Below are 12,191 nucleotides of genomic sequence, written 5' to 3'. Positions count from 1 at the left end.
AACTTGGTTTTGGCCTTTTTATTTAATCACTCTTTTCGAGTTAAAATAGGATCCATTTTAGACTATGGTATTCCTCAAGGCATTGCTATCAGTCCTATTTTGTTCAAAATTATGATTAACGATGTGTTTTCCAATGAAGGTACGTGTATTGAGGCTTCCCTATATAATGATGGAGCTATATGGAAGAGGGAAAGGAATGTCTCTCATGTGATCAAATCTATTCAACAAGCTATAATGGATGTTGAAAGATGGTCGATTGACTGAGGTTTTAAATTGTTAGTGAAAAAGTCAAGTATGTTCTTCTTGAAGAAGAAAGTTGCACATAATATACAGTTGTTTCTGTATGGACAGTCTATGGGGAGGATTTCTAAATATGAATATTTGGGTCTATGGTTGAATTAACAATATACATAGAAAGATCATGTCATAAATGTTGAAAAAAAGTGTAAGACGGTGGTGGTCTCTGGTTATGAATGGGGTGCTGATAGACAATCGTTGATGGATATTTATAGAGCTCTGATCAGGACAACACTTGATTACGGGTGTAAAGTTCATGGGACAGTGGCCAAGACTTTTTTATTATTCTTTTTTTTTTATTCAACCTTTATTTAACCAGGTAGGCTAGTTGAGAACAAGTTCTCATTTACAACTGCGACCTGGCCAAGATAAAGCAAAGCAGTGTGACACAAACAACAACACAGAGTTACGCGTGGAATAAACAAGCGTACAGTCTAAAACAATAGAAAAAAAAGAAAGTCTATATACAGTGTGTGCAAATGGCGTGAGGAGGTAAGGCAATAAATGGGCCATAGTAGCGGAGTAATTACAATTTAGCAAATTAACTTGGCTTCAGAGGTTGGACAGAATCCAGCATAAAGCTTTAAGGATATGTATTGGTGCATTTAAATCAACATTTGTATGCGCCTTACTAGTGGAGGCAGGTGAGATGCCTTTGGATATATGGTGTAAAAAGTTGTCTTTAGCTTATTCGGTTAGGTTGAAAGGTTGTTGAATGGCTGCTAGTGTTCTAGATTACTGTTAGGAATATACTAGTAGACAAGGCAGTGGTTTTGTTTGGACAGTTGTAAAGCTTGCTGATGAGTGGTTTCAGGGAGTTGGAGGTTAGCCCTTCTGTGGTGAAAGGGGATGTTCCTCAATGGTTACTGCCAGATCCTGTTGTTGATCTAACCATGGTAGAGAAAAGGAAAGATTAGTCAGAAGTCAGTGATATAGCGAAACTGGTTGACAATTATATTGGTAGAGATTTCTCCCCCCCCCTTTTTTCTCCCCCAATTCAGTGTTGGTAGTTACTGGCTTGTCCCACTGCTGCAACTTCTGTATGGACTTGGGAGAGGCGAAGGTCGAGAGCTGTGCATTCTCTGAAACACAACCCCGCCAAGCCACACTGCTTCTTGACACAATGCTCGCTTATCCCAGATGCCAGCCACTCCAGTGTGTTGGAGGAAACACCCGACACCTGGCAACCGTGTCAGCGTGCATGCGCCCAGCCCGCCACAGGAGTCGCTAGACCGCGACTAGTGGACATCCCGACCTGCCAAACCCTCTCCTAGCGACTCTGGGCCAATTGGCGCCACCTCATGGGTCTCCCCGTCGCGGTCGGCTCCGACACAGCCTGGTATAAGACCAAGATTTGTAGTGACGTAGCTAGCACTGTGATGTAGTGCCTTAGAACGCTGCGCCACTCGGGAGGCCGTTTAAAAAAATAATAATTTACGGGTTTTCACAGATGGATCCAAGGACCCAGAGAGTGGGCGCACAGGAGCAGATGTTTACGTTCCTGAAATTGATGTGCTGATACAGTTGAAGTCGGAAGTTTACATACACTTAAGTTGGAGTCATTAAAACTTGTTTTTCAACCACTCCACAAACGTATTGTTAACAAACTATAGTTTTGGCAGGTCTGTTAGGACATCAACTTTTGTGCATGACACAAGTAACTTTTCCAACAATTGTTTAAAGACAGATTCACTTATCACAATTCCGGCGGGTCAGAAGTTTACATACACTAAATTGACTGTGCCTTTAATGTTATGGCTAGGCGTGGCGCTAGCGACCCACCTCGACAACATCAGGTGAAATTCAAATTACAGAAATAGTAATATTTAACATTAAGGAAAATACAAGTGTCATACATCAGAAAAAAGCTTAACTTCTTGTTAATCCAGCCACTGTGTCAGATTTCAAAAAGGCTTTATGGCGAAAGCACACCATGCTCTGGTGAGGGCAGCGCCCCACTCACAAAAGCATTAAAAACGTTTTTCAACCAGGCAGGTGCGCCGCAAAAGTCAGAAATAGTGATAAAATAAATGCCTTACCTTTGAAGATTTTCTTCTGTTGGCACTCCAGCTACATCACAAATGGTCATTTTGTTTGATAAAGTCCTTCTTTATATCCCCAAAAATTCAGTTTAGCTGGCGCGCTTCATTCAATAATCCACCGGTTTCCCTCCTTCAAAATGCATACAAAATGAATCCCAAACATTACCAATAAACTTCTCCAAACAAGTCAAACAACGTTTATAATCAAACCTCAGGTACCCTAATATTTAAATAAATTATACAATTTAAGACGGAGAATCGTTATTGTCTTTGCCGGAGATAAACAACAAAGAACGCGCTCTCATCCACGCGCATGAAAACACTACAGCCAAAATGGGAGCCACTTAGAAAAGCTACAAATTCTAGCTCATTTTTCCCAAAATAAGCCTGCAACTCTTTCTAAAGACTGTTGACATCTAGTGGAAGCCCTAGGAACTGCAATCTGGGAGGTTTTCCCTTCATATTAAACATGACAGCCATTGGAAACAGTGGTGGGCTGAATTAATTTTTTTCTGGGTGGCTTGACCTCAGGTTTTCTCCTGCCATATCAGTTATGTTATACTCACAGACATTATTTTAACAATGTTATAAACTTCAGAGTGTTTTCTATCCAATGCTATAATTATATGCATATCCTACTTACTTTTACTTTGGGCACGTCATTCAACCGAATTTCCGAATACTGCCCCCTAGCCCTAAAAAGTTCAAGCACCTAAAACAGCCCAAATGATCCCCCAAAAACCTCCAAACAACCCCAAACAGTTAACCCTGTTTCCTGTAGTCCACGATCAGCTCATTGATCTTGCTGACGTTGAGGGAAAGAGTGGCACCATACTGCCCGGTCACTGACCTCCCTATAGGCTGTCTCATAGCTGTTGGTGATCAGATCTACCACAGTCTTGTCAGCATACATGATGTTGGTGTTCGAGTCGTGTGCGGCCACAGAGTCATGGGTGAACTTGTAAACTAAGAACTACTGGAAGTATTGGGTTTCTCTACTACAGTCATAAGCACTAACATGTCCATACAGTCTACTATGCCCTCTATTGGAGATAATAGTCATATCCACATACAGTACATGGACTACGTAGTGCAGTGATGGACAAACTTGACACGTGTCGTGAGCTCAAATTATAATTTTCACTCTTTTAATCATAATGCATTATTTATTATTGTACATAATTGAACCAATGGAATACTCCTAAAAGCGCAAACTCTTCCTGGTGCCCACCGTGTATAACTTTTTAAGTATACCAACTTTCTGTACTATTCTCTGTTGCTTCTGCACCTGACCCTGCATTTATATGCATATTCAAAATATAAAATACAAACTTCATACATACATTAAAAAAAATATCCAAGACTCCATGTGTATTACAGATGCACTGACTCACCAGAGAAAACAAATGGGCCATGCCATCGCGGACAGTGGAGTTACTACTGGACATTATAAAGCAACGTTGAAAAATGATTAATTCACTTTCCCTCCACTGTCTGGGAATTTGCCACTGTGGAATCAAACACTGAGTGTATCTGTATGTTCAGAATAACGGCTTCTTTTGTCAGTTACATGGATAGCTACATCAGAGTATCAATGGCTATGATCACTATACTGTATGCACAGTGTGTTATCCACACACTGTATTGGATATAGGCTTTTGTTGATACAGTATTGTGCTCCACAATTAAATGGAACTGTATAAAAGGATTGGACAGAACATCTCCTTTCATGTGGAAATTCATTCATTCAGAAGGGACAAAAAAACGCTTTCACCTTTGGTTATACGGAAGGGATTTGAATTTTGCCCGAGGGAAAGCCTTACATGTTACGTCACGAAACCTAGTTTGAAAGATGTAGGGGTTTTAACCTTTTTGAGTCAGACTTGCCCTTTTAACTAATCAATACACCATGAAATGACAAGGAATAGTTCATGATCTAATTTCATGCAATTAAGTTGTTCACTTTGCAGATAAAGAATTACACAGTTAATTGGGGTGGTGAAAAGGAAATAAAATATGAAACAAAAACAAGGAGGTATATTGGAAACATGAAAAGTCATCCAAGTAAAATCCAAGGGACAAATACCAACAAGGGGAAACACAACTGAAAAACAACCTCCATACAAACATCACCTGACATCAGAAATAAGTTAAGTTGAGCAGTTTGAATGATGGATGGCTTGTAAGCCTCCAACTGCTCTTAAACGCTAGTAAAACCAAATGCATGCTTTTCAACCGTTCGCTGCCTGCACCCGCACGCCTGACTAGCATCACCACCCTGGATGGTTCCGACCTTGAATATGTGGACATCTATAAGTACCTAGGTGTCTGGCTAGATTGTAAACTCTCCTTCCAGACTCATATCAAACATCTCCAATCGAAAATCAAATCTAGAGTCGGCTTTCTATTCCGCAACAAAGCCTCCTTCACTCACGCCGCCAAACTTACCCTAGTAAAACTGACTATCCTACCGATCCTCGACTTCGGCGATGTCATCTACAAAATTGCTTTCAACACTCTACTCAGCAAACTGGATGCAGTTTATCACAGTGCCATCCGTTTTGTCACTAAAGCACCTTATACCACCCACCACTGTGACCTGTATACTCTAGTCAGCTGGCCCTCGCTACATATTCATCGCCAGACCCACTGGCTCCAGGTCATCTACAAGTCCATGCTAGGTAAAGCTCTGCCTTATCTCAGTTCACTGGTCACCATGGCAACACCCACCCGTAACACGCGCTCCAGCAGGTGTATCTCACTGATCATCCCTAAAGCCAACACCTCATTTGGCCGCCTTTCGTTCCGGTTCTCTGCTGCCTGTGACTGGAACGAATTGCAAAAATCGCTGAAGTTGGAGACTTTAATCTCCCTCACCAACTTCAAACATCTGCTATCTGAGCAGCTAACCGATCGCTGCAGCTGTACATAGTCTATCGGTAAATTGCCCACCCATTTTTACCTACCTCATCCCCATACTGTTTTTATTTATTTACTTTTCTGCTCTTTTGCACACCAATATCTCTACCTGTACATGACCATCTGATCATTTATCACTCCAGTGTTAATCTGCAAAATTGTAATTATTCGCCTACCTCCTCATGCCTTTTGTACACAATGTATATAGACTCTCCTTTTTTCTACTGTGTTATTGACTTGTTAATTGTTTACTCCATGTGTAACTCTGTGTTGTCTGTTCACACTGCTATGCTTTATCTTGGCCAGGTCGCAGTTGCAAATGAGAACTTGTTCTCAACTAGCCTACCTGGTTAAATAAAGGTGAAATTAAAAATCAATTTAAAAATAAAATAACAGCTTGCCTTTGACTGACGCATTTGCATGTACCAATGACTGACCATTCTCCCATTTAAGGATGTACAATCAGTCACAGGAGCAGAAATGTATTTGACTGCTGACATCATCATCAATCATGTTAGCATCATCAAGGACAACAACCACCCGAGCTACTGCCTGTTCACCCCGCTATCATCAAGAAAGCGAGGTCAGTGCAAGTGCATCAAAGCAGGGATCGAGAGACTGAAAAACAACTTATATCTCAAGGCCATCAGACTGTTAAATAGGCATCACTAGCACCTTAGAGGCTGCGGCCCTATATACATAGATTTGAAATCACTGGCCACTTTAATAATGGAACATTAGTCATTTTAATAATGTTTACATATTTTGCATCAATTTAGCATATATACTGTATTCTATTATACCTTGTTTTAGTCTATGCCGCTCCGACATTGCTCATCCAAATATTTATATATTCTTAATTACATTCCTTTACTTTACATTTGTGTGTATTGTTGTGAAATTGTTCGATTTTACTGCTACACCTGCAATAACATCTGCTAAACATGTGTATGTGACCAATAACATTTGTATTGATTTGATTTAAGTAAATGTGACTGACGGGCTCATTGTTGCACAAAATAGGATTTTGAAAGAAGTGTCAATTGAAAGATGTCACTTGAAATAAATGCCACAGCTTCATGTAGCCTAAAGTATATTGCTGTGTTTAAAATCTGGGTGACTAGCGAGTATTGACATTAACTCAGCTAGAAAGATTATTGAATATCATTTTGAATGTGTACATGTTATATTGCGAGAGAACCAATTGATTTCTGACCTGCCAAATTCATGGAGTGTTTATAATAGTAAATTGTAACAGTCACACTCACCAAAACGTTAACAACGCCTAATATAACTGTTCTTTTTTTTCTCAACATAATGCAAAGTATTTGGAATGCAGCGTTTACATAAAACCATCATTCTGCCAAACACCTTTGCTCTACCAAGAAATTGAACTTGTTTTTACACATGTATGAGATACACTACTGTGTGCTGAAAGTGCAGAGACAACATAATGGAGAGAGAGCCATACATCAGTGCCTGAACCATACTGCGCTGTACTGCACTCCTCCCACCCCCAGTTAATGAAGAGATATGTTCTCCATTATGATCCTACATTCCTGCAGCAGCGATTTGAAACTCTCCAGAGGCTCCATCACGCAGCATTCATTGAGTCTGGTCCTTTGCGAATCTTCATATTCCATGCAATTTTCATAAATTGAAGTCTAGTGAGCTCTATTGACATAACTGGGATTTATTGCTTACCAAAATGTACCATAGTGTGGTGCAAATGATAGATGTCATGGGTTTAATCATATTCTAATGTATTCATAACTCTGGGATTCTATTCCACCGTGTGGATAGGGTGGACTAAATGTTTTGATCATTTTCTCATCTGTTTATTATTGATAACACCAGTGGTGGCTATCTGTATAATAAAAAAAAAGAATAACATTGTGCCATCATCTGGTTTGCTTAATATAAGGAATTTGAAATAATTAATACTTTAACTTTTGATAAGTATTTTTTAGTAATTACGTTTACTTTTGATACTCAAGTACATTTAAAACCAAATACTTTTACTCAAGTAGTATTTCACTGGGTGACTAACTTTAGTCATTTTATTAAAGTATCTTTACTTTTACTCGAGTATGACAATTGAGTACTTTTTTTCCACCATTGCATAACACATACATACTCACACAAGGCTAACAAGCCCCCTTTTACATATTTGCATACAAATTAAAGGTTGTGCACACATGGAAATAGCTTGTAAATTGTCTTATAATATCATAGTGAAGCAATTGTATTCATAGCAAGTGTCCCAAGTGCATAATCGAGGCCTGGCACTTTCATTGGCCAATGGACACGCAGACCAGTCAATTGACCAATTATCATTTCCACAGTCCACTCCATTGTTGAATGGATGGACGACGTGACATACACCAGAGCTAAAGAGACCCACTGCTGTAAGGCCACGGCCAGCATTGACAACATGCTGCACACTCATGACATGATAACATTTTAGTCCGGGGCCACAGTGGCACTGAGCACAAATAAATTGTGACGGATGATCAGTCGATGATCATTTCCATAAACGTTATACATTCTGTAATTCATCAAGTGAATGATACCCGCATCCCTAATGTCACGTTTATTACATTTTGAGTCCAGCAGCGGGCACACTGACTTTTTTCTAAAGGATTGATTACACACAGAGTGATTTGTACTGCTGCCTGTGAGTGGAGGAGCAATCTGTTATTCGCCCCCAAAATAACAATAAGGGACGGGAAATGCAATATAAATCCGCTCGTACAACTTCCTCTCTCTCTGCTGACAGACAGGCAAACAGGAGGGCAAAGTCACCTCGCTGAAGCAGTAAGATAAGGGATCTTATAACCAAACAGAAGTATCTCAATTCACAATATTTCAAGTCAAATTAGCTTGCTGTTTCCAATATCGCGCCTCATGCATGACCAAGAATCTAAACAACTTTGAAAGAGGATCCTAACAGTCATGCCATATCCACTGTGTTGTCCTGCTTCTTACTTGTGAGAAAGCAACCCCTTGCCCTTTGCTTTGTACAGCCAACTGTTCAATTCCATTTGGTGTTACTGTTTGAATATGAGCATTTGGAGGTTATGGGGACAATTGTGAGTGGTTATAAGGAACTGCCATAACAGTCCTATTTATACATTAGCTTGAATAAATCGGACAATATCTATGATGGTTGATAATTCTGAGCACAACTATTTGCACAGGGATCATTTACCAGACTTGTTTTTACCAATATCGAAGAGAACTTATGAGAGACATGTAGCACGGTATTGAAATAATATTTGGCCAGGCTTATTCTTCACATACTATAATCAAATTTCAACAGTGAACAGACAGTTTCTGGGGTTTCTGCCGTCTACAAACACAATTTATATCATTTTAGCACCCATCAGATCTCTTAATCTTCTCAGTCTCTCTTGTTTTATTCACGGCACCCCCAGACAACATCCCCTGGGTTAAATTACATTTTGATGCAATATCTTGCTACATACAACATTCAGTGGTGTAAAGTACTTAAGTAAAAATTGTTTAAAGTACTACTTTAAAGGGCACTACTATAAGGGCACAGGGCGAGACCCAGATGCATACACTGGAGGAAGATGATTAGAGTCTCTGATATTTATTAGTATCCAAGGGGCCTGCAAGAGAATGGTCGTGGACAGGCAAAAGATCATAAGGTCAGAGTCCAGGAGGTACAGAGTGGCAGGCGGGCTCGAGGTCAGGGCAGGCAGTATGGTCAGGCAGGCGGGTACAGAGTCAAGGCAGGCAAAGACTAGCAAAAAAACAGGAGGACTAGCAAAAAACAGAGAAGAGGAAAAAGCAGGCGCATGGAGAAATACACTGGTTGACTTGACAAAACAAGACGAACTGGCACAGACAGACAGAAAACACAGGTATAAATACCCAGGGGATAATCGGGAAGATGGGTGACACCTGGAGGGGGAGGAGACAAGCACAAGGACAGGTGAAACAGATCAGGGTGTGATAACTTAAGTATTTTTTTTGGTATCTGTACATTACTTTATTATTTATTTTTTGACAACTTTTACTTTTACTTCACTACATTCCTAAAGAAAGTGATGCACTTTTTACTCCATACAAAAGTACTTGTTACATTTTGAATATTTAGCAGGACAGAAAAGGGCCCAATTCGCACACATCACATCCCTGGTCATCCCCAATATTTAAAACCAAATACTTTTCGACTTTTACTCAAGTAGTATTTTACTGGTTGACTCATTTTTTCTATTAAGGTATCTTTACTTTTACTCAAGTATTAGAATTGAATACTTTTTCCACCACTGACAACATGACTGCATGATACTTTACATTCAATCAAGTAATGCTCATTATAGTGTCAGACGGATCCACATAATCAATGCTGTAACTCAATAAAACTGCAGTGGATGATGCATCACATGTGCACACACACACGTTTCCTCTTCCTCACTCACACACACCTTAAACTTACCCTAATTTGCTGCAGCTTGAGGTCTTTGAACGTTTCATGGTGCTGTCTGCGGTCCCATCACCACCTCCGCCATCCTCATCAAGCCTTCATGTCCACTATGTGGCTGTCGTCTGAATGAAACAACGTGATAGCTTGGTCTAACGAGAAGACAAAAGCAACGACAATTGAAACCATAAAGGGATTTGAAGGCTACAGAATTGAGACCAAACTCGACAGCAGAAATTCAGCTAGCCAACAACAAAACTAGGAGTAATTACTGTACATGTACCTCACATTCTCCAATCATTCAAATAATTGGGTTCCTTCACAGTTGACCAATACTAAATAATATACTTGAGCTCAGTCAATCAACAGACAAATGTGCTACTCTGTGGTATGTAAATCTCTGAATTCACTTTTGCTCAACTTTATTAGTGTCCCAGACAAATTATATAATGCACAGAAGTAAACATATCAAAGAATTTGAAAGTTATGTAAGTTTTATTAGCAATGCCTCTTTGCACATAGGCCTAACCACCCCCATGTAATGACTAGCATCTCCAGAGCAAAAGACAAGCTGTCAATCACTGTAACAGCTGTTTTGTACAGTTTATCTGTCTGTTGAGCATTGGAGAATGAAAGACTGACATACAAAATGGAGGATGGGCCACCATCTTATACCACCCAGTGGAAGCATAAAGTAAGACTTAGTAAATTAAGTTTGCAATTAAGAAAATAATTACCTCCATATCTTTTCAAGATGAGAGGAGCCTCACATGGCTATTTGGTGGAGCACTACAGAGGACAGGATCAGCGGGGAGTTGATATAATTGACTTGAAATTGTTCTCCCATGGCAATTAAACATTGTTCCAAGCGATAAATGATTGAAGGATTGAGTCATGTATTCTAGTAGGCTTCTCACCATTAAATCTAGCACATTAAGGCATAATTCATTGTTTAGGGAGATAACAAGATGTATTTTTGAATGCATAGATCTTTTTTTGCTATGAAATTGCTCCGTGATATACGCCAGAGTACAGTGAGTTGTCCGTACTGATTTCTTTACATTTCCACTAATTGTGTGACTCTCCCTGTGATTTGAGTCTATATTCCACAACAGATCATTCTTGCGGAACTTAACTCCTCTCATAAAGGACGTTTATTTGATTCTGTGTAAAATATTGTAAAATGTTGATTTCAACCATCATTAAGTGTTACAAAATGTAACATTAAGTGTTTACATGCCCTGCTATAAGGAATATATGATCATACACAGTCATATTAATAGAACATAGCATGCCTGAAGCTATCATCATGGACCAAGTAAATCCAATGGATGACCTGATGACCTTGCTCCTAACATAAATGTCTACTATTACTGATAATAACCTATATTCATGTTATAATTGGTTTTCACTACTATTACTACCACTGCTATTATACAGAAGGGTATGCAAAGTTCCACAAAAGCATAACAGTCATGTTTCTTTCTCTAACAAACATATAGGTCTTTTGACATTGTGTGGGACTGGAAAAAATCATTTTTAGAAAGACTTATCAATGCAGACTTTATAATACATTACACGCACATTTATACCAGCTTATGAGCACTCAAATGAGTTTAGAGCAACCAATCTAAGAGTTGACTGGAAGTTTGACCCAGTGTTTTCCTTCCTCAGCTCTGAGGATGTGAGGATTGTTTTTTATTTACCTTTATTTAACTAGGCAAGTCAGTTAAGAACAAATTATTGTTTTCAATGACGGCCTAGAAACAGTGGGTTAACTGCCTTGTTCAGGGGCAGAACACCAGATTTGTACCTTGTCAGATCGGGGATTTGATTTTGCAACCTTTTGGTTGATAGTCCAACGCTCTAACCACTAGGCTATCCCTCCGCCCCAATTGTTGAGGCGAAGGGTAAAGCAAATCTGTCTGTAGAGTGAATGATGTTGCTCATGATAAATTCATAGGAGTGGCACGTCTGAGTGACTCTCCGGCCGTGGGTTAATTTGTCAAGAGGACATCTGAAGTTATGAGCCATGGCAGTGTGACAAAGCAGAAGCTGAATGTCATCCATTTCACTGCAAAGGGAAGAAATGGGACATGAAATGGCTGACTTTTTTATGCTGTACATAATAGTGCCGAAAATGATATGCTGACCATGTCCCTAGTTGAAACCAAGGTATCCTCTTTTCATTGATTTATTTCTCTTGGTTTGACTACCAGTTTATCGATGATGAGCCTTGGTCTCGTTTGAAGTATCTCTCTCTCTGTGTGTGTACAGTTGAAGTTGGAAGTTTACATACAATTAGGTTGGCGTCATTAACACTTGTTCTTCAACCACTCCACAAATGTCTTGTTAAAAACTTCTTAGGGCTGAGATCCCGCTAACGGGATCGATATGACAACAGCCAGATTCAAAACAACAGAAATCCCATAATTACAATTCTTCAAACATAGAAGTATTTCACACCATTTTAAAGATAC

At 39.5% G+C, this 12,191-nt stretch overlaps 1 long non-coding RNA gene across 1 annotated transcript in view; it reads right to left on the bottom strand.

Annotated features, from left to right (window-relative positions):
* Positions 1-572: 572 nt before the first annotated feature.
* LOC139391076 (uncharacterized) overlaps positions 573-12,191 on the bottom strand; it is a 70,377-nt gene continuing 58,758 nt past the window's right edge. Inside the window, exons 3-4 of the long non-coding RNA XR_011629562.1 lie at positions 9,159-9,188; positions 573-1,184 (exon numbers count right to left, since the gene is read on the bottom strand). This is a non-coding gene — a long non-coding RNA (uncharacterized lncRNA). The remainder of the gene's footprint in view (positions 1,185-9,158; positions 9,189-12,191) is intronic.

This window comes from Oncorhynchus clarkii, chromosome 31 (assembly GCF_045791955.1).
Source record: "Oncorhynchus clarkii lewisi isolate Uvic-CL-2024 chromosome 31, UVic_Ocla_1.0, whole genome shotgun sequence".
NCBI lineage: Eukaryota > Metazoa > Chordata > Actinopteri > Salmoniformes > Salmonidae > Oncorhynchus > Oncorhynchus clarkii.
This window is presented reverse-complemented; position numbering and strand designations above follow the sequence as displayed.